Source organism: Petaurus breviceps, unplaced genomic scaffold, assembly GCF_028583685.1.
Source record: "Petaurus breviceps papuanus isolate PSGF00001 unplaced genomic scaffold, PetGlider_PUasm1.0 164, whole genome shotgun sequence".
NCBI classification, from domain to species: domain Eukaryota; kingdom Metazoa; phylum Chordata; class Mammalia; order Diprotodontia; family Petauridae; genus Petaurus; species Petaurus breviceps.
Genome location: NW_027185735.1, coordinates 1,402,551 through 1,426,464, shown reverse-complemented (window position 1 = coordinate 1,426,464; position 23,914 = coordinate 1,402,551). Strand labels below are relative to the sequence as shown.

Genomic DNA, 23,914 nt, shown 5'->3' with positions numbered 1-23,914 from the left:
AAACAAGGATGTCCACTGTGATCCCTGCTATCTAATTTGGTGCTAGAAATATTAAATATTGAGATAATAAATAAATTCAGCAAATTTGCAAAGTATAAAATAAACCCACACAAATCCTCAACATTCCTATATATATTTTAAGGAAGAACAACAGCAAGAAAAAATAAATTCCATTTAAAGTTACTATAGACATTATAAAATATTTGGGGGTCTACCTGACAAAAACAATCCTAGGGACTATATGAACACAGTTACAAAACACTTTTCACACAAAGTCAGATCTAAATAATTGGGGAAAAAAAACATCATTTGCTTGTGGCTAGGTCAAGCTAATATAATAAAAATGACAATTTTACCTAAATTAGTTTACCTATTTAGTGCAATACAGATCAATATACAAAAAAAATATTTTAAATAGCTAGAAAAAATAGTAACAAAATTCATCGGGAAGAAAAAAAGTTTCAGAATATTGAGAAAGTAAATGAAAAGAAATACTAGGGAAGGTAGCCTAGCCATATCAGACTTTAAACTCTTCCTGTAAAGCAGCAGTCACCAAAACTACTGGGTACTGACTCAGGAATAGATTAGTGGATCAATGGAATTGATTAGGTATAGAAGACCTAATTGTCAATGACAATAGTAATCTACTGTTTGATAAACACAAAGACCCAAGCTTCTAGGATAAGTACTCACTATTTGAGAAAACCTGCTGGGAAAACTAGAAAATAGTATGACAGAAACTGGGCATAGACAAATATCTTACGCCATATGCCAAAATAAAGTCTAAATGGTCGCATGATCTAGATATAAAGACTGATATAGCAAACAATCAGGGAGAGCAAGGAATAATATACCTCTCACATTTATTGAAACAGAAAGAATTTATGAACAAATGAGACACAGAGAAAATTACAAAATGTAAAGTGAATAATTTTGAGTATATTAAATTGAAAAGTTTTTGTACAAACAAAATCAATGTGACCAAGATTAGAAGGGAATCATAAAATTGGGAAAGAATTTTTACAACCAATGTCTCTGAAAAAGGTCTCCTTTCTAAAATATACAGAGAACTGAGTTAAATATATAAGAATGCATGCAATTCTCAAATTGACAAATGGTCAAAGGATATGAACAAGCTGTTTTCAGAGAAAAAAACTAAAGATATAGAAATCATGTGAAAAAATGCTCTAAATCACTATTGATTAGAGAAACACAAATCAAAATAACTCTGAGATACCACATCTCACAGGTTAGCTTGGCTAACATAACAAAACAGGAAAATGATAAATGCTGGAGAGGATTGGAAAAATTGGAACACTAATGCATTTTTGGCAGGTTGTGAACTGATCCAAACATTCTGGAGAACAATTTGGAACTATGCCAAAGGGGCTATAAAATGCAGTTACCATTTGCCCTATCAATACCACGTCTAGGGCTTTATCCCAAAAGATCATACAAATGGGAAAAGGAACTGTATATACAAAAATATTTACATCATCTCTTTTTGTGGTGACAAAGAATCAAAGGAATGCCCCCAAAATGGTTAATGGCTAAATAAGTTGTGGTATGTAATGGAATACTATTGTGCTGTAAGAAATGAGGATAAGATGGACTTCATAGTAACCTGGAGAAACTTATATTAACTGATGTTGAGTGAGAGAAGCAGAACCAGGAGAACACTGTACATAATTAGAAACATACTAAATACTGCATACTACAGACATACTGTGTCTGTGATGACTGTCTTTGAACAAATGGGCTCATCTCAGCAATTCAAGGTTATAAGACAACTCCAAAGGACTCATGATAAAAGAGGCTATCAATATCCAGAAAAAGATTTATAGAGTCTAAATGCAGATTGAAGCAAACTACTTGCACCCTCTATTTTTTGTTTTGTTTTGTTCCTTCTTTTTTCTTATTCATCCCATTGGTTATAATTCTTCTTTATGACTTGACAAATGATTAGTGGGAAGGTATCTTTAAAACCTATATAGGATTTCATGCTTCGATGGGGGGGTCAGTGGGAAGTAGAGGGAATGTGGGTCAATTTGGGACTCAAAAGTTGTGGAACTGAATGTTATACCATAAAAGTAAATTAAAAATAAATTTTACAAAAGAAAAAGAAAATTGTCTGGCAACATTAGAAATAGGAGGAAAAGTATAAATAAAAAATATCCATTTATTACCACATAAAAGAGAACTCTGAGGACAAGTTATAGGAATATAATTGTCAAATTACAAAATGTCCAGCTCAAAGATAAAACATTAAAAACAACAAGTATAAAATAATTTAAACATGATGGTGGAGGGGCAGGGACAAATAGCAGCATAGAATCAGGAAAAATATGTGAACTCCCCCCATAACCACCTCAAATACCTATAAAATATAACTCTAAACATATTTTAGGACTACAAAACCCCCAAAGTGACAGAGAAACAAATTTCCCTCTGAAGGCAGCCTGGCTGGCAGACAGTAAGAGTCCATCACAGTGTGCTGGGAGTTGAGCCCAGCCCCACATAATCACAAGGTTTTAGCCTCAGGGAAGCCCCTACCAGCAGTATCTGGAGTGGACTTTGGGAGAGTGTATCACCAGCAGCTGTGGCGGTTTCCAGAAATATCAACCCAGAAATGTCAAAGAAAAGGTAAAAGGTCAGTGTAGAAATCTGTTGGAATTGGGCATTACAGAGGCACAGTCTATCCTCTGGCCCTGGAGTGAGAAGAAGTAGAGATGCAACAGCCATACAGCTGCCTCCATGTGTCTGCTTCAGAGATCCTGGACTGCAGATTGTAGGGGGACCAAGCTAGCATTCAGAGCGTAATCACTCTTACTTTGACCTGGATTTCTATATTGGGAGGTGGCCCTGACATGTGTGACCAGTAAACCAGAGTTTGTGGATGATGTAGAGATGGTGCCTTCCTAATAGCTCCAGCAGCTGTGAAAACCCCAGTGATTTGAGACAAAGCTCTCCTCTTTGGAAGCAGAGTTCTACTGTGGCAAAGAGCTCAAAAGTCAAGTAATTCAGTGGCAACATAAGCAAGCAAAACAAGCATGGCAATGCAACTTTGGATTCCTTTTTATGGGACAAAAAGTATCAAAGCATGAAATGGAAAGAAGACAACAAAGTCAGAATTCCTGCACTAAAAGATTCTAAGAAAAATATGAACAGATTACAAGCCATGAAGGAGTTCAAGATGGGTTTTTAAAATCAGGAAAGAGAAGTGGGAGAAAAAATGGGAAGAGAAATGAGAATGATGCAAGAAAATCATGAAAAGAGAGTCAACAACCTGACTGAAGAAAATAATGACTTAAAAATAGATTAATTGAAATGGCAATAAAAGGCACAAAAAGCTAGTGAGAAGAATGCCTTAAAAAGCCGAATTTGCCAGATGGAAAAAGAATTTCAAAAGCTCATTGAAGGGAATCATTCCTTCTCAATTACACTGGAGCAAATGGAAGCTAATGACTTTATGGAAAATCAAGATACTATTAAACAAATCCAAACAAATGAAAAAATAGAAGGCAATATGAAATATCTCATTGGAAAAAAACACTGACCTGGAAAATAGATCCAGGAGAGATAATTTATAAAGTATTGAACTATTTAAAAGACATGATCCAAAAAAAGAAGAACCTATAAATCATCCTTCAAGAAATTATCAAGGAATCAAGATGGCGCAGTAGAAGCATGGCCTCCAAGCGGCTCTGGTATCCACCTTCCACAATCAATGTAAAAAGGGAACTCTGAACAAACTTTGGAGCTGCAGAACCCAGAAAATGACACAGAGAAGCTAACCTCCTGCTGAGGACAGGCCGGTAGGCCGGCAGCAAGTGGCCAGCACAGCACTCTGGGAGCCGAGCCCAGGCCTGCTTTGAGCCAGAGGTTTTAGCACCAGGGTGGGTCTGACCAGCCGCTAGCAGGAGGGACTCCAGATCAGCAGCAGCTGTGGCTGTATTCAGAATTATCAACAATAAAATGAGAAGAACAAAGTGGGAGGTCAGTGCAGTCTGGATTTTGGGCCCCAGTAAGAGGGAGTGCATCCGCTTTTGCCCCTGGGGTGAGAAGCTGCTGAGACAGTAGCACAGCCAGCCAGTGACACGTGAAACTTCACCTTCTGGCCTGCAGAGTGTCAGGGGACCAAGAAACCACTCTGAAGGGTAATTACTCTTACATTAACCTTTTTGGATCTGGATTTCAGTCTAGGGTGGAGGTCCTCAGATGTGTGTCCAGCTTGCCAGAGTGTGTGGAGGCCTCAGAGAGGGCACCCATCTAATACCTCCAGCAGCTGATAAAACCACAGCTTTTGACACAAAAGCTCCCCTGTCTGGTGACTGAGTCCTACCGTGGCAAAAAGCTCAGGGGACATGTGACTGATGGCTGACACGGCCAGACAAAGAAGCAAAACAAACAGAAGACTCCAACATTAGACTCCAATTTTGGGGACAAAAAGGAGCTAAGCATGGAACAGGAGGAAGACAGTGAAGTCACAACTGCTGCACCAAATGCTTCAAAGGAAAATATGAGCTGGTTACAGGCCATAGAGGACCTTAAAAAGCAGATAATAGAAGTGGAGGAAAAAAGGGGAAGAGAAATGAGAATGATGTAAGAAAATTACAATGAGTGTCAACAGCCTGACTGAGGAAAATAACACCTTAAAAAACAGACTGACTCAATTGGCAAAAGAGGCTCACAAAGGCAACGAGGAGAAGAATGCCTTAAAAAGCCAAATTTGCCAGATGGAGAAAGAATCTCAAAAGCTCACTGAGGAAGGGGGCAGAGCCAAGGTGGCAGAGTAGAAGCACGACCTTCCCATGGCTCCGGCTTCAACCCTCCCAAATCCATGTAAAAAGGGGACTCTAAAAAAAACTTTGGAGCTGCAGAACCCACAAAATGACACAGAGAAGGTAACCTCCTGCTGTGGACAGCCTGGCAGGCCGGCAGGAATGGTGGGGCGGGGCCTGACCAGCCACTGCACAGAGGGACTCCAGATCAGCAGCAGCTGTGGCCTTTTCCAGATTTACCAAAACATAGACACAAAGGACAAAGTGAGAGGTCAGTACAATCTGGACATTGGGAGCAGTAAGTGGGAGTGCATGGCTTTTACCCCCAGGGTGAAAAGCCACTGAGACTCCTGCACAGCCAGCCAGTGCCAGGTGGGGGGTTCAGCTCCTGGCCTGCAGAGTGTAGGGGAACCAAGCACCAGTCTGAGGGATACTACCTCTTGCTTTAACCTGCTTGTATCTGGATTGCAGTCTAGGGTGGAGGTTCTGGGGTGTATGTCCAGCTTGCCAGAGCATGTGGAGACCTAATACCTCGGGCATCTGAGAAAACCCCAGCATTTGGAACGAAAGCTTCCCTGTCTGGTGGCAGAATCCTACTGTGGCAAAAAGCCCAAAAGTCAAGTAATTGAGGGGCAAAATGAGCAGGCAAAGGAAACAAAGCAGACAGAAGATTCCAACAATACACTCTTATTTGGGGGACAAAAAGGAGCAAAGCATGGAAAAGGAGGAAAACAGTGAAGTCAGAACTCCTGCACCAAAAGCTTCAAAGAAAAATACAAGCTGGTTACAGGCCATAGAGGACCTTAAGAAAACTTTTGAAAACCAAATAAGAGAAGTGGAGGAAAAATTGGGAAGAGAAATGAGAACAATACAAGAAAATTATGAAATGAGAGCCAACAGCATGACTGAGGAAAATAATACCTTAAAAAACAGACTGACTCAAATGGCAAAGGAGGCCCATAAAGGAAATGAGGAGAATAATGCCTTAAAAAGCCAAATTTGCCAGATGGAAAAATAATCTCCAAAGTTCAATGAGGAGAATCATTGCTTCAGAATTAGATTGGAGCAAATGGAAGCTAATGACATTATGAGAAATCAAGATGCTGTTAAACAGATCCAAACAAATGAAAGAATAGAAGGCAATGTGAAATATCTCATGGGAAAAACCACTGACCTGGAAAATAGATCCAGGAGAGATAATTTAAAAATTATTGGACTGCCTGAAAGCCATGACCAAAGTAAGACCCTAGAAATCATCCTCCAGGAAGTTCTCAAACAAAACTGCCCTGATGTTTTAGTACCAGACGGCAAATTAGAGGTTGAAAGAATCCACCGATCACCTCCTGAAAAAGATCCCCAAAATAAAACTCCTAGGAATATTATAGCCAGGTTGCAGCATTCCCAGATTAAGGAGAGAATATTACAAGCAGCCACGAAGAAACAATTTGAATATTGTGGAAACACAATTAGGATAACCCAGGATCTGGTAGCTTCTACACTGAGCGATCGAAGGGCTTGGAATATGATATTCCAGAGGGCAAAGGAGCTGTGATTAAAACCAAGAGTCACCTACCGAGCAAAACTGAGTATCATGTTTCAGGGGAAAATATGGTCATTCAGTGGAATAGAGGACTTTCAAGCATTCTTGCTGAAAAAACCAGAGTTGAATAGAAAATTTGACATTCAGATGCAAGAAGCAAGAGAAGCTTGAGAAGGTGAACAGGGAAAAGGAATCATAAGGAACTTATCAAAGTTGAAAGATTAACATTCCTACATGGAACAACAATAATTATAACTTAGGAAACTTTTCTCAGAGTTGAAAGGATTAGAAATATATATATTTGTCTATATATGAGGGTATATGGGCATATGAATACATATGTGAATGTGTGTATATATGTTTACAGGTATAGATAGATAGAGGGCACAGGAACAATTTAACAGGAAGGAATGGTACTTAAAAGGTGAAATTAAGAGGTGAGAGGAATATAATGAGAGGAGATGGGGAGAGACAGATGCGGGTAAACTATCTCATATAGAAGAGGCAAAGGAAAATGGTTACAATGGCAGGGAAGAATAGGAAGGCAAAAGGAAATGGGTCAACCTTATTCCCATTGAATTTGACTTGAGGAGGGAGTGAAATACACACTAAATAGGGTATCTCACCATCCAGGAGAATGGGGGGGGGGGAGAGGGGGGGGAAGAGAAGGGAGGGTAGGGTGGGGGGGGGAGGTAAGTTGGAAGCACTCACTTTTGAAAATAGATGGGATCAATGCAGAGAATAGAACAAGTGGGAAGTGGGATAAGAGGGAGGGAAATATAGTCATTCTTTTACAGTATATCTACTATGTTATTGTTTTACATTAGCCACACATGTAAAACCTATACTGAACTTCTTATCTTCCCAGTAAGGGTGGGTGACAAGGAAGGAAGGGAATGAATCTGTAATTGAAAGTTTTAAAATCAAATATTCAAATATATGTATATATATATATATGTATATATATATGTGTGTGTTTGTATACATATACATATATGTATACAAACACACACTATTATTAATACCATCTTACAATAATTGGGAAATAAAGTATACAGGCACTGAGACATAGAGATCCACTAGAAAAGTAGAAAGGATTATGGGAGAATATATGGCAGAGAGCAGATTGGAGGAGGGGATATACTCTGAGACTGCTATTTTGGGGCAGTGGGTAGGGGGAAAATGGCGAGAAAATTTGTAACTCAAAATCTGGTGGAAACAAATGATGTAAATCAGAAGTTAATAAAGCATTTAAAAAAAAGCTCGCTGAGGAGAATTTTTGCTTCAGAATTAGATTGGAGCAAATGGAAGCTAATGACTTTATGAGAAAGCAAGATGCTGTTAAACAGATACAAACAAATGAAAGAATAGAAGGCAATGTTAAATATCTCATGGGAAAAAACACTGATCTGGAAAATAGATCCAGGAGAGATAATTTAAAAATTATTCGACTACCTGAAAGCCATCATCAAAGTAAGAACCTAGAAATCATCCTCCAGGAAGCTCTCAAAGAAAAGTGCCCTGATGTTTTAGAACCACAGGGCAAAATATGTGTCGAAAGCATCCACTGATCACTTCCTGAAATGGTCCCAAAAAGAGAATGAAAATAATAAGACAACATACCAAAATTATGTAAAATTTTATATCTTTTATTTACTGCATAAGAAAAATGACATCAGTGGAGAGAAGATTCTGGGAAGATAGCAGAGTAGAAAATTCCAAGCTCTCAAGATTTTCCCCACAAAAGAGTTAAAATAGCATCTTAGGGCAAAAAAAGTGCTGTTGGACATAAATAAGAACACAGGCATAACCAGTGTCCTCCTGCAACAATTTGAGAAGATCAGTAGAAAAATTCAAGGACTGGGTTTTGTCCCTGTGAAGAGTAACACTTCCAGTCTATGTTTCATTTTAACAGCAAGACTCTACCCTCTTAAACAAGAAGAGGCAAACCCTGTGCTTCATTCGTTTGAGAGGCTGCCTTAGTTCCAGCCACAGGAACTTTTACCCCTGGGATAGTGAGGGGAGTTGGCTATCTGAGCCCAGGAAGATGGAGGGAACTTCTGCTGACCAGGAACACCAGAGCTAGCATAGAGTAGTGGGGTAAGAAGGAACCAGCACAAGCCCAGTGAATGCCAAAGCAGTGGGGTAGAAAGACCTGGGCTGTGGGCATTTACAGGAAGTTGGAGTTTTGGCTTTGGTTTCAGGTTAGAGGGAAGAACTGAAAATCTGAGGAATGAGGCACCATTTCTCATACACCAGAGATACAGGTAACTACAAATAATTAAGTTATCACCTCAAAAAATGCACAGGCAAAGGAGAAAGAATTCAACCACAGAAACCTATTATGGGAATAGAGATGCCCAGGGTTTATCTTCAAAGGAGGATACTGAAGTAAAGAAACCCCCAAAGAGCAATGTTAGATGGAAACCTGATCACAAAGAATTCACAGAAGGTCTTTAAAAAGAATTTTAAAAATATAATGACAGAGATAGAGGAAAAGCTCAAAGAGAAAATAAGAATAATACAAGAAAAACAAGAAGGGCATGAAAGGAAATTTAACCACCTAGAAAAGGATATCCAGAACCTGAAGGAAGAAAACGGTACCTTGGAAATTAGAATTTGGCAAAGTGAAACGAGTGAAATTATAAGAGATCAAGAAATGATTAAACAAAATGTGAATAGTGAAAAAGTAGAAGAGAAAGTGAAACACCTTATAAGAAAAACAACAGATTGGGAGAGAAGATCAAGAGAAAATTTTAAAATAATGGACTAACTGAATGTTACAATAAAAAAGAATCTTGATACAATAATATAAGAAATAATCAAAGAAAATTGTCTTTCTGAAGCATTAGTACAAGGAGGGAAAGCAGAAATAGAAAAGATTAATCAATCACCACTTAAAAGAGGTCCTATGAGGAAAACTCATAAGAATATCACAGTCAAATTCTGAAATCCTCAGTTCAAGGAAAAATATTAAAAGGATCAAGATTAAAATAGTCTAAATGTGATGGTGCCACAATTAGAATTGCATAAGACCTAGCAGCAGACATATTAAAGATCCACAGGTCTTGGAACACAACATATCAAAGGAAAAAAGAACTGGGGCTCTGGCCAAAAATATCATAATCTGCAAAGCAAATATTATCCTGAATGAAAAAAATGGACATTTGATAAAAACCTCATACTTTCAAGACTTTGTTCAAAAAATATCCTCAACTTAATAGAAGATTCAATATATAAGAGGCAAGAGAAATATAAAGCATATTACAAAGACTGATTATAAGGAATACATAAGGACAGACTCTTCATGTTTTATATACATAAAATGTAAAATGAATGTCTAAGATTCTTCTTATTATTGGGTAGTTCATTAGAAAGATTGGGGGTAAACCTAAGAATTATGTGAATTTAAAAAGAAAAAACATTTAGGAACCCCTTAAAAAGTAATTATTTGAGGTGAAAAAGGAAGAATTGACACGGGAATTAGATGGGGGAGAAGGGCTGGTAGTTCTGGTAATCTGCTTTCATCAGGAATGGTTTTAAGAGGGAACAATACATATATATTTAGAAGAGTATAGAAGTCTTCTAAATTCAGACGAAATAAAATGGTAGGGGCATAGGGAGGGAGGAAAGGACAAAGAAGCGGTCTTTAGGAAGAGGGTGAGGGATTAGGTGAAATAGAGATACAGAAGGATGTTTGGATTCATGGGAGTGGGAGGATCTGGGAGGGATCCTTGGAGAGGGGTAGCCAAGTTGTAAGGTAGTGGGTAGAAGTAGAGTAGAGGAGGCAGGAGCAATAGGAAAGAAGAGGTATAATCATACATTTGAAAAAAAAAACAAACCATGGATCATGAATAGAATAAGTTTGGAAAAGTATATGTCTATATATGTATGTATGTATATATGTATATGTATATATCTATAGCTATAGAGAAACATATCTAAATTTTATTGTAGCCTTCTGGGGGGAGGTTGGGGAGAGGGCAAAAAGAACAAAGTAAAAAAGTGCACAACAGAGAACAAAAGAAAACTCACAAGGAAGCAAAGGAAAGATGGACAATTATCAACACAACGAGTATGTGTGTGTGTGTGTGTCCTTTATTTTCAAAAAGGACCATGGCACCTTGGAAATAATGACATGACTTGCAGTTGACTTTGCTTTGAATGAATGAGGACTGTGTAAGGTCACCAGTCTTGCTTTCTCCTCCAGAGCCATCTGGATCCAGTGATGACTGGATGATTCAGGATGACTGGAGATGACCCAGAATGGAATGGGGAACCCTGGCCTTTTCAGACCTTTTCAAATCCTCACTTAAAGTGAGGTAATGCCCATGGAGTAAATAGGCCTCTTTAAGAAGTGAGTCAAGAGATAGCTTCTTTCATTAGGAAAAAAGAGAAAGAAATCAAGTTGGGAGATGAAGACCCTCAGGGTTGCTGTTCCAAAGAGAAACAGTTAAAATTGACATTGACTGTGAAGCCAAGGGCACCCAAAATACAATCACTAAGTGGAACTTGGGTAGGGACCTATTGTGGTCCAATCATTGAGCTTCAGAGTGAATTGGGTCTAAAGCTTTGAGAAAGAATGAAAGAAAGAAAAAGAGAGAGAGAAACACAGAAGAAGAAAGAGATAGAGAAAGAGAGAAAGAAAGAAAGAAAGAAAGAAAGAAAGAAAGAAAGAAAGAAAGAAAAAGAAAGAAAGAGAGGAAAGGAGGGAGGAAGAAAGCAAGGAAGGGAGGAAGTGAGGGAGGGAAGTAGGGAAGGAGGCAGGGAGGGAGGAAGGAAGGAAGGAAGGAAGGAAGGAAGGAAGGAAGGAAGGAAGGAAGGAAGGAAGGAAGGAATGTAGCCAGGAAACCTCAAATTAAGTGGGCAGCATCTAGCCATCAAAATTTGCCTTCCTTTAGAAAGGAAAAGGAGAGGGAGAGGATGAACTGAGTTATCCAACTAGCTTCATTCCAATTCAGGCAGCTGGGTCTACTTACAGATTGCATTTGCCTGTTGTTTTCAAAGAAGACCATCAGGGAAATGATGATATGATTTGCAACCGACTTTGTTTTGAGTGAGGCAAGGCTGTGCAAGTTCACGAGCCTCACTTTCTCCTCTAGAACCATCTGGATCCAGTGATCAGATATTCATCAGGATGACTGGAGATGACTCCAACACAATGAGTGTTACATATCATAAAGGCTTCCTTGAAATGAAAATTTATTGTTACATATTTTGAATCCTCTCTTATGTTCTGCTATGCACATGACATGTATTTTTTCCTTCTTACTTTGTATTTAAGTTCCAATATTTAAGTTTATGATATGGTTTTGCTTCTTTTTTTTCTATTCTGTATTTGTGTCCTGGCATTAGAGTCTAAAACAAAATTTTGAAAAAGAAATAAATAAGGAGATAAATGGGCATGGAACTAAATAGAGCTAGAAAAGAGCAAATTATAATTACCCAATTAAATATCAAATTAGAAATTCTTAAAATCAGCATGCAGGGGCAGGCTGGGAGGCGACAGGGCTGTGCACAGGGGCATGCTGGGAGGCGACGGCACAGGGTAGGCCAGGAGGAGGCCTTACCAACAAGGGGGGCAAGTTGTCCCACCAACCACAAGGGCCACTACCAGGTCTTTCACTAAAGGGCTGGGACTGGAAAGAGAAAGGTAAGAACCAAATGCAGGGCCCCTGTCCAGGACAGCAAATAATCCTGGGACTACCACTCCATAGCCCAGACTTTTTTTTTTAAAGCCCCTTATAAGGACTTCCCAGGACCAGGATGGCAGAGTTAACCCAGACTGCTCCTACCACCACCCTGAAAACATAGTAGCTGTTGCCACAGGGCAAAAACCTCAACAGTAAAGTCTAGGAAACCCTAGAGGAAGGGTGTGGCTAGGGCCCTGCCTCAAAATGAGTAGAAAGCAGAATACAAAGACTCTGGAGTCCTACTATCCTCAGAGGGAGGAACCAAACTCCAAGGGAAACAATGGGGACTCCACACCCACAGCTGAAACATCAGCACAGAAAGCTCTCCTAGATGAGCTCAAAAGGAACTTTGAAAACCAAATGAGACAGAAGGCAAAATGAATAATTCTTGACAATCAAAATTGCAAAATTAGAAAAACAATATGATGAAGAAAACAACTCCTTAAAAAGAAAAGTGTATGATATTTAAAAGGAGCTCCAAAAACTAACCAAGGAAAATGATTTGCTAAAAATCAGAAACAACCAAAATGAAACAAATAACTCTATGAGGAACCAAGAATTAGTCAAACAAAACAACAAGAATGAAAAATTAGAAAAAGAGGTAAAATATCTCAATGGAAAAATAACTGACCTGGAAAACAGATCTGGGAGAGATAATCTGAGAATCATAGGCCTATCAGAAAATCATGATGAAAAAATGAGCCTGGACAACATTCTCCAAGACCTCATTAAGGAAAACTGCCCTAAGATACTAGAATCTGAGGGTAAAATAGAAATCAAGAGAATCCACTGGACACCTGCTGAAAGAGATCCCAAATTGAAAAGCCCTTGAAATGTTGTGGCCAAACTCAAGGACTACCAATTAAAAGAGAAAATTCTTCAAGTGGCCAGAAAGAAACAATTCAAATATCGAAGAACCACAGTAAGGGTTGCACAGGATTTGGCAGCCTCTACACTGAAAGATCGGAGGCAGTGGAATTTAATTTTCCACAAGGCAAAAGAGCTCAGGTTACAACCAAGGATCACCTACCCGGCGAGACTGAGCATATTCTTCCAGGCAAAGAGATGGTCATTCAATGATATAACAGATTTCCAGGTCTTCCTGATGAAAAAGCCAGAGCTCAATGGAAAATTTAACCCGCAATTAAGAGATGCAAGAGAGACATAGAAAGGTAAACAAGGAAACTACACACACACACACACACACACACACACACACCCTGTAATTTAATAAGAGTAAACTGTTTATAGACAAGTAGAGGGTATGAGTATAAATTACACAAAGTGAAGTTTTTAAAAAAATCTAATAAAGGGCTACAAAGGGACTGCAATGGAAGAAGAAGAATGAATGAAGTGGAAAAGGGTAAATTATGCCACAGAAAGAGGAATAAAAACAATATAACAGAGGAAAAGAAGGGAGGGAGATGAATCTTATATGAGCTTTTCCCTCATTGGGTCATGTTCAAGTAAGGAATAAAAATCAGTTAAGCATACGACTCTATGGAGAAGAGGCGAAAAGCATATCATATTAGAGGGAAAGAGGGGAGGGAGAGGAGATTTGCATGAGATTTGTTCCTGTCACTCTTGGTATGAAGAAGAAATAACATACTTCATTAAGTATAAAAATATGCTATAGGCAGTAGGAGGGGGAAAGGGCTACAAAGTGGGGGGGGGTGGTTAGCAGGAAAGGAAGAAGTAAGGGGAAAGGGGAGGAAAAGAGAGGGGGCTGATAAGGGAATACTGAGGGAGGTGGTGGTCAAAAGGAAAACTATTAAGGAGGGGAAGGGAAAAGGGGAGAAAAAAAATAAAAGCATTAACAGGGAAGGGAATAGGATGGGGGGAAAGAAAGAGATAATACTCATAACTGTGAAGGTGAATGGAATGAACTCTCGCATAAATCATAATCCTACAATATTCTGTTTAAAAGAAACACATTGAAATAGAGGAATACACACAGCATAAAGGTAAAAGGCTGGAGTAAAATATATCATGCCTCAGCTAAAGTAAAAAAGCAGGAGTAGCAATCCTTATCTCAGATAAAGCAAAAGCAAAAATTTATCTAATTAAAAGAGATAAGGAAGGGAACTATATCCTGCTAAAAGGAACCATCAATAATGTAGCAATATCATTACTTAACATATATGCAACAAGTGGTATAGCATCCAAATTACTAGAGGGGAAGGTAAGGGCATTAGAGGAAGAAATAGATAGCAAAACTATACTAGTGGGAGACCTTAATCTCCCCCTCTCTGAGCCTGATAAATCCAACCTCAAAATAAACAATAAAGAAGGTAAGGAGGTGAATCGAATTTTAGAGAGTGTAGGTATGACAGATCTCTGGAGAAAATTGAATGGGGATACAAAGGAATATACCTTCTTCTCAGCGATATATGGCACATATACAAAAAATTGGCCATGTACTAGGACATAAAAACCTCACAATTCAATGCAGAAAGGCAGAAATAATAAATGCATCATTCTCAGATGATGATGCAATCAAAATTATATGCAATAAAGGGCCATGGAAAGACAGACTAAAAACTAATTGGAAACTAAACCATTTAATCCCAAAGAATAAGTGGGTCAAACAAGAAATCATAGAAACAATCAGTAACTTTGTTCAAGAGAATGGCAATAATGAGACATCATACCAAAATTTTGGAATGCAACAAAGGCAGTTCTTAGGGGAAGTTTTATATCCCTGAGTGCACACATGATTAAATTAGAGAAAATAGAGGTAAATGAATTGGGCATGCAATTGAAAAAGCTAGGAAAAAAAACAAATTGAAAATCCCCAATTAAATACTAAATTAGAAATACTGAAAACCAAAGGAGAGATTAATAAAATATAAATTAAGAAAACTATTGAATTAATAAATAAAACTGAGCTGGTTTTATGAAAAACCCAATAAAATTGATAGACCAATAATCAATATGATAAAAAAAAGAAAGAAGCAAACTATATTATGAGTATCAAAAAGGAAAAAAATATTAAACATAATTGCAGACACAACGTATGTGTGATGACCAACTTTAATAAACTGGACCCTTTTCAGCAATCCAGAGTCATAAGTCAAACCCAAAAGACTGATGATGAAGAGAGATGTTTACATCCAGAGAAAGAATTGAACTTGAACCCAGACTGAAGCAAGCTACCTGCCCTTTTTCGTTTTCTTATTTGGTTTTGTTTCCTCTTTCCCGTTCTTCATTCCATCTGTTACAATCCTTCTTTGTAACCTGACTAATGCCCAATGTGAAAGTATTTGCAGATACTATACGTGATTGTATGCTGCCATGGGGAGTAGGCGGGGAGGGAGAGAAAATATGAAACTCGAGGAATTGTGGTAATGAATCTTGTAAACTCAAAGTAAACAAATTAATAAAGACCAAAAATTAAAAAAAAGAAATTCTTAAAATCAAAGGAAAGTTTAATAAAATTTAAATGAAGAAAACTATTGAGCTATTAAATACATCTAAAAGCTGGTTTTATGAAAAACCAATAAAATAGATAAATATTTGATTAATTTGCTTTAAACAAAGAAGAAAATCAAATTACCAGTATCAAAAATGAAAAAGGCGAATTCACCACTAATGAAGAGGAAATTACAACAATAATTAGGAGCTATTTTGCCCAACTGTATGCCAATAAAAGTGAAATGGATGAATATTTAAAAAACATATATTAATTTTCCAGATTGACAGAAAATGAAATAAAGTAAATAACCCCATTTCAGAAAAAAAGAAATTGAACAAGTCATTGATTAACTTCTTAAGAAAAAGTTACCAGGGTCAGATAGATTTACATGTGAATTCTTCCAAACATTTAAAGAAAAATTATTTCCAATACTATATAAATCATTTAGATAAGCAGGCAAAGAAGGAGTCCTATCAAATTCCTTTTATGTCACAAAGATGGATCTGATACCTAAACCAGGAAGAGCTAAAAGATAAAGAAAATTATGGACTACTTTTCTTAATGAATATTGTTGAAAATTTTAAATAAAATGTTAGCAAGGAGAGGAAAATACATTATTTCAAGGTAGCATTTATAACACCAATGTAGGATTGGTTCAATATAAGGGAAATTATCAGCAAAACTGACTATATCAACATCAAAAGTGACAAAAATTATATTATCTTGATAGATGCAGAAAAATCTTTTGACAAAATAACAACACCTATTATTCCTATTAAAACACTATTAATAATCCTATTGAAAACACAAGAGAGGATAGGAATAGAGTTTTCCTTAAAGTCATAAGTAGCATCTATCAAAACCATCATGAAGCATTATATGTAAAAAGAATAAGCTAGAAGCATTCTCAATAAGATCACTGGTGAAACAAGGAAGAGCATTATATCACTACTGTTATTCAATATGATAGTAGAAATGTTAGCCTTTGAAATAAGAAAAAAAAGTGAAGGAATTAGAATAGGTAGTAAGAAGAAGAAGAATAGTATCATTCTTTGTAGCTGATAGAATGGTATAATTAGAGAATCCTAGAGAATCAGCAAATTAATAACCTTTGTAAAGTTACAGGATATTAAAAAATAACCCACACAAATCCTTGACATTTCTACATATTACTAACAAAGTCCAACACCAAAAGGAAGAGAAATTCAATTAAAAATGATTATAAACAACATAAAATATTTGGGAGTGTACCTGCCAAGACAAGATCAAGAAGTATATGAATACAATTACAAACTCTTTTCAAAGAAAGTCAGATCGAAACTGTATAATTATCAGGTCCTCATGGGCAGCCCGAGCTAATATATATTTTTGTAATTTAATTAATTTATGTTAGTCTTTAACATTTATTTCCACATGATTTTGAGTTCCAAATTTTCCCCATCTCTATCCTCCCTCCCACCCCAAGATAGAATGCATCTTTATTACCCCTTCCCCCAGTCTGCCCTCCCCTCTATCACCCCCCCTTCCTCATTTTCTTGTAGGTCAAGATAGATTTCTATACCACATTGTTCATATATCTTATTTCCCAGTTGCATGTAAAAACAATTTTTTTATATTTATTTTTAAAATTTTGAGTTCAAAATTCTCTCCCTTCTTCTCTCCTCCTCCCACCATTGAGAAGGCAAGTAATTCAATATATCTTATGCATGTGTAGTCATGCAAAATACTTTCATAATGGTCATGTTTTAAAAGACTATTTCCTCCCATCCTCTTCTAGCCCCCATATACTCTCCTTTGACCCTGTCCCTTTTCAAAAGTGTTTACTTCCTACTACCCCCTCCACCAATCTGCCTACCTTTCTATTATAACCCCTCCCATTATCCAATTCCCCCTACTTTCCTGTAGAGTAAGATATACAATTGAGTGTGTATGTTATTCCCTCTTTAAGTCAAATTCAATGAAAGTAAAGTTCACTCATTCTCCCTCACCTCCTCCCTCTTCCACTCTGCTTTTTCTTGACTCTTTTATGTGAGAAAATTTACCTCATTCTGTCTCTTCCTTGCTCCTTCCCCCATTAGATTTCTCTCTCACCTCTTCCTTAATTTTATTATTTAGATATCATCCCTTTATATTCAACTCACCATGTGCTCACTGTCTATATATGTATATGTGTGTGTGAATTGTGGACATGACATATTCATAAACATATATGTATAAGTATATATGTGTGTACATATGTATATATGTATTTTCCCTCCAACTACATTAGCACTGAGAAAGGTCTCATGACTTTCAAATATCATCTTTCCAAACAGTTCGACTTTAATAAATCCTTGTGATTTCTCTTTCCTGTTTACCTTTTCATGCTTCTCTTGATTCAGGTATTTGAAAGTCAAATTTTCTATTCAATTCTGGTCTTTTCATCAAGAGTTCTTGAAATTCTTCTATTTCATTGAATGCCATTTTTTTTTCACTGAAGGAATACACTAAGTTTTGCTTGGTAGGCAATTCTTGGCTTTAATTTAGGTCCATTGACCTCTGGAATATTAAGCTGCTAGATTTTTGTGTTATCTTAATTGTGTTTCCCCAATACCTAAATTATTTCTTTCTGACTGTTTGAAATATTTTCTCCTTGACCTGGGGACTCTGGAATTTGGCTACAATATTCTTAAGAGTTTTCCTTTTGGATTTCTTCTAAGAGTTGATAGGTGGATTATTTCAATTCCTATTTTTAACTTTGGTTCCAGAATATCAGGGAAGTTTTCCTTAACTATTTCTTGAAAGATGATGTCTAGGCCCTTTTTTTGATCATAGCTTTCAGGTAATCCATTAATTTTTTTATTAATTCTTTAATTTATTAATTTGTTTGTTTCCTTTTAATTTACAGGATTCAATTCCACAATTCCTTGAATTTCACATTTTGTCCCCCTCCCTCCCTTTCCCCCCCCATGGCGTCTTATAATCAAGTATAGGATCTGTAGATACTTTCACATTATACAATGGTCAGGTTATAAGGATGGATTGTACCAGCTGGGATGAAAAGTGGTATAGAGGACATAAAATCAAATAAGAGAACAAAAAAGATCAGGTATTTTGCTTCCACCTGGATATAAATTTAGTTCTTTCTAGTTCTTTCTCTGGATGCACGTTTTTCTCTCCATCATGCGTCTTTTGGGATTGACTTATATCCCTGCATTGTTGGGGAGAGTCCAGTCTATCAAAGTTGGTCATCACACATATGTTGTGTCCGTAATTGTGTACAAATTCCTCCTGGTTCTACTCCTCTCACTCAGCATCAGTTCTTTTAAGCCATTAATTTTTAAATTATCTATTATGTATCTATTTTCCAGGTTAGTGTTTTTTTTCCAATGAGATATTTGACACTGTCTTCTATTTTTTCATTCTTTTGCTTCTGTTTTATAATTTCTTGATTTCTCATAAAATAATTAGTTTTCATTTGCTCCATTCTAATTTTAAAAATAGTTAATTTATTTTAAGTTCTCAACATTCATTTTCACAAGATTTTGAGTTCCAAATTTTCTCTCCATGTTTACCCTCTCCCCCTCACCAAGATGGCATGCATTCTGATTACAGCTTTCCCAAATTGGCCCTTCCCTCTTTCATACCAGCTTCTTATCCCTTTCACCCATATTTTCTTGTAGGGAAAGATAGATTTCTCTGCCCCATTTCCTGTATATCTTTTTTTCCAGGTGCAAGTAAAAATATTTTTTTTGCTTTTTGGAGGGAGGAAGGCAGGGCAAATGGGGTTAAGTGACTTGACCAAGATCACATGGCTAGTAAGTATTAAGGGTCTGAGGCCAAATTTGAACTCAGGTCCTTATGATTCCAGGGCCTGTGCTCTATTCACTGCACCACCTAGCCACCCCCTACATGTGGTTTTTTAAAACTTTGAGTTACAAATGCTCTCCTTTCTTCCCTCCCTACTCACCCTCATTGATAAGGCAAGTAATTCAATTTATGGGTAGTTATGCAAAACACTTCCATAATAGTCATGTTGTGAAAGTCTAACTGTATTTCCCTCCATCCTATCCTGTTATCCACTTATTCTACTTTCTCCTTTTACCCTGTCCCTTTTCAAAAATGTTTGCTTCTAACTACCCATGCCCCCAATCTGCCTTCTGTTCTACCATCCCATCCCTTCTCTCTTTTCCCCTTACTTTCCTGTAGAGTAAGATTCCTAGTTGAGGGTATATGTTATTCCCTCCTTAATCCAAATCCAATGCAAGTAAGGTTCACTCATTCCATCTCATATCTGCCCTCTTTTCCTCTACTGTGAAATATTTTCCTTCCCTCTCTTATGTTAGATAATTTACTCCATTCTATTTCTCCCTTTCTTCTTCTCCCAATATATTCCTCTCACACATTAATTTAATTTTATCTCGTTTGCTCATTTACCCAGTTAATTATTTGACTTTATAACTCTTTCTTAGGGTAGGACTCTGTTTCTAGTGGTGGTCGTTGTGGTGGGGATTGGTGTACTATCCCAAGTTTCAGGGGTTTTGTGAAGTTGTTTTCAGATATGGTTCTAGGAGCAATTAAATTTTCAGTTCTTCCAAGATGTATGATCAAAGGAGAAGTGTTTACTCATTTCCTGGTCTGTGTTCTGGTCTGTGAGTGACCACAAGCATTTTTTTTCTCCCTTGAAACTGTAAGGAGGATCCCCTCTCCACTGCATCACAATATCCATCACATCAGTGCTCCCCCTCACCTTGTATGGTTCCCCAAGTTCATGACCCAGATTGAATCAGGGCATAGCAAGAGAATTCTACCACAGTGTCAGCAAAGAGATCCCTGCTATCACCCTCTGACCAACCATTTGATCCTTACACCATCTCTGGTGTGGGAGCTCTGGAAGCAGCCCCTGCTGCTATGCCATTGCCCCTGCTGCCACCTGTGCCACCCCAGGACTGGGGTCGGACCATGCTCCTGTCTCACCCAGCACCAAACCCAGTTTTTCCACTGACCTTCTATGCTGTCTTTGGTTTTCATGGACCAAAAAGTCTGGAAACCACCACAGCTGCCAGTGATTCAGTCCCCTGAGTCCTGCTCCAGCCCTGTGTCATGGCCCATGGTGGACTGTGCTTGTCTCCCAGAATGTTGCAATTCCTGTCAACTTTCCAGATTGTCTTGGGCTGGAGATTTTTTTCACTTCATCATTTTGTGGGTTCTGTAGCTCTAGAATTTGTTTAGAGTCATTTTTACAGGTATTTAGATGGGCTGGGGGTAGAGCTCAACAAATCTCTGTTTTTAATCCATCATCTTGTCTCCACCCCCATCACTAATACAATAAAATTGACAAATCTACCTAAAGTTATTAACTCATTTATTGTTATGCAAAACTAATAATACTTATTTTATGGAGCTAGAAAAATGATGACAAAAATGATCTGGAAGAATAAAAGGTCCAGAATATTAAGGGAATTAATGAAATGAAATGCTAAGGAAGGTGGCCTATCCATACCAGATCTTAAATGGATGTAAACAGTTCAACTTTAATAAGTTCCTTATGATTTATTTTTCTGTTTACCTTTTTATACTTCTCTTGAGTCTTGGATTTGTAAGTAAAATTTCTATTCAACTGTGGTCTTTTCATCAAGAATGCTTGGAAATCCACTGTTTCCTCTGAAGTAGTCTACTCAGTTTTACTAGATAGATGATTCTTAATTCTAATCATTACTCCTTTGACCTCCAGAATATCATAACCCAAATCCTTTTATCCTTTAACATAGAAGCTGGTAAATCTCATGTCATCCTGATTGTGTTGCCACAGTACTTGAATTTTTTTTCTTTCTGGCTGCTGGAAATATTTTCTCTTTGACCTGGGAACCCTAGAATTTGGCTAGAATATTCCTAGGAGTCTTCCTTTTGAGATCTCTTTCAGGAGGTGATTGGTGGAGTCTTTCAATTGCCATTTTACCCTCTGATTCTAGAATATCAGGGCAGTTTTCCTCGATTATTTTTTGAAAGTCTCTTTTTTTGACCAGGTAGTCCAATAATTTTAAATTCTCTCTCCTGTATCTGATTTTCAGATCAGTTTTTTTTTCCTATGAGATGTTTCATGTTGTCTCCTTTTTTTGTTATTTTGGTTTTGTTTAATTATTTCTTTATGTCTAGTAGAACCATTAGCTTCCATTTGCTCCATTCTAATTTTTAAGGAATTTTTTTTCTTCAGTGAGCTTTTGGACCTCCTTTTCCATTTGGTGAGTTCTGCTTTTAAAGGTATTCTTCTCCTCATTGGCTTTTTGGACCTCTTTTGCCATTTGGTCTAGTCTACTTTTAAGGTGTTATTTTCTTCAGTATTTTGGGGGAGTCTCTTTTAGCAAGCTATTGGTTCATTTTTTCATGTTTTATTTCCATCACTCCCATTTCTCTCCCCAGGTTTTACCTTTTCTTTTTTTTTTCAACATGCAGAATTTTATTTGATCCAGAATGTGCATGAGTACATAACAAAGTAATATGCTATTTCTGATATTCTGAAGATCTTTAACACATACAAATACTGGCAATTGTGTTGTTCTAGAAAATAAGGATTCTGGCAGTCAGACTTAACAAGTAGTATCAGTTATCCTAGTCTGCTCCCAACAGGTCATCACCATTAAGTTGTGAGTTTAGTCCAATTCACTCATACTAAAGTGGACTACAGAGGAAGATGCTACAGTTCCAAGTTTTGCTGACCTTCTGGGGTTGGGTTAGACCAGAGGTGGGGAAACAATCAACCCCACCATATTAAAGGCAAATAATATGAAGTACAAGTACCTCATGTCCCTTGCTCATATCTTTGCTACTTGAGAGCAATTTTTATGAGGAACAAGTGGGGAAAAATGAATGAAACAGGCAGAAAAGGAGGCAGAAACTCTTTACCTAGAGTTCCATGAGTATGCCCTCAGGCATTGGGAGAGGAGAGGGAAAGGGAAAGGAAAAGGAAAAGAGAAGAGAAAGGAAAAGAAAAAATATATAAATGGTGATGGGCCACCAACAATTGCCTTCACTGTCCCTGGCCCTCAGAATACTAATATTCCCAGTTACTTACACCTAGTCTATGAGAAAGACTATGGATTGATTTCTTGTTGCCTTCATTATCCCAGGGAAAAGAGCTGACCTTTAGGCATAGCCTGAAGTTAGTCATTTTAGAAGATCACCAGTACTTAAGAATCTGACTAATTAATCTAGCATCTATCACTGTGATTACTTCAATCCAGCTGATTAGTTTTAGCTCCTTGAAATATACACTTCCCCTTTTATCAAGGGAAAACCTAGGACCTTGGTCACCAAAGAAGCTTTAGATGTATTTCCACTCTTTGTGCTCTTCATCTGGTAGGGCCAAGATGGACCTCCTTAAGCCATGGAAAAACTGAACCAAGTAGTGTGGCTATACTCTTCACCTGGATGGAGCAGTACACAAGGAAAATGTGGCTTGTTCACTGCATCTGGCCAGCTCTGGGTCTCCAGGCAAACGCCTGAGTGTTTGGGGTACACAGCACTGCCCTTTCCCTTCAGCGCTCCATCTAGGAAATTGGCCGTGTAAAACTGAGCCCCGGGCTGCGTTGTGTAAATTTCTAGCTTCCGTCCAGTGGGTGGACGATAGACCCTTGCACAGAAATGCTTCTTATGCATATCCTGCAGACAGAAGTTGTAGTCAAAACCATTTATCTGGAACTTTTCTAAGGGCTTTCCAAGTCCCACCGGCTTCCTCAGGTCAAAGGCAGCCCCCTGCACAGATTCCACTTTTCCAGTAGTGATCAGGTTTTCATTGACTGGCAAAAAAGCTTCAGCATCTATACATACTTCATGATCATATATGTTTGAAGAACCCTTGCCTGCCGGGTTGAAATACGAGTGGTTGGTTAAATTGACTGGTGTGGTACTGCTGGTCTGAGCTTTGAAATTCACTATTAACTGCCCCCCATCAAGCGTGACACAAACTTTCAACTCGCCAGGATAGCCTCCCTCTCCATCTGGACTTATCCAGGAGAACTGAACGCTATTTGGTAGCACTTGAGGGGTCCAAAGGACTTTGTCAAAGCTCTTCAATCCCCCATGTAGACTATTAGGTCCATTGTTAATGGCCAGCTCGTATTCCTTCCCATCTATAGTGAATGTCCCTCTAGCAATTCGGTTGGCCACTCCTCCAACTACTGCTCCAAAGTACGGATGCTTCTTGAGGTACCCTTCCAGCTTGGCAAAGCCCGGCACCACATCTGAGAATTTCCCATCCCTGTCTTTCACCTCCAAAGTGGTGATGGTGCAGCCCAGGGAGATAATCTCCACCTTCAGCTGGTCTGACTGTAGATGAAACTTCTCTACAATCCCTGCTCCACCAGGGAGATACCCAAACACACTCCTGGTCACTGAAGCCATGGGCCGAAAAGGGGAAGGAAACTCCTCTATTTCTCTTACTTGATTTCCAAATCCTTTTTGAACTCTTCCATGGTCTCAGATCAATTCATATTCTTCTTGGAGGCTT

The 23,914-nt window shown here is 37.9% G+C and overlaps 1 protein-coding gene and 1 pseudogene across 1 annotated transcript in view; both read right to left on the bottom strand.

Moving 5' to 3' along the window:
* The window catches only part of MDGA2 (MAM domain containing glycosylphosphatidylinositol anchor 2), a 990,863-nt gene that overhangs the window by 291,905 nt on the left and 675,044 nt on the right, over positions 1-23,914 (bottom strand). The gene's annotated exons all lie outside the window — the stretch shown is intronic.
* On the bottom strand, positions 22,348-23,808 carry LOC138156772 (galactose mutarotase pseudogene; annotated as a pseudogene).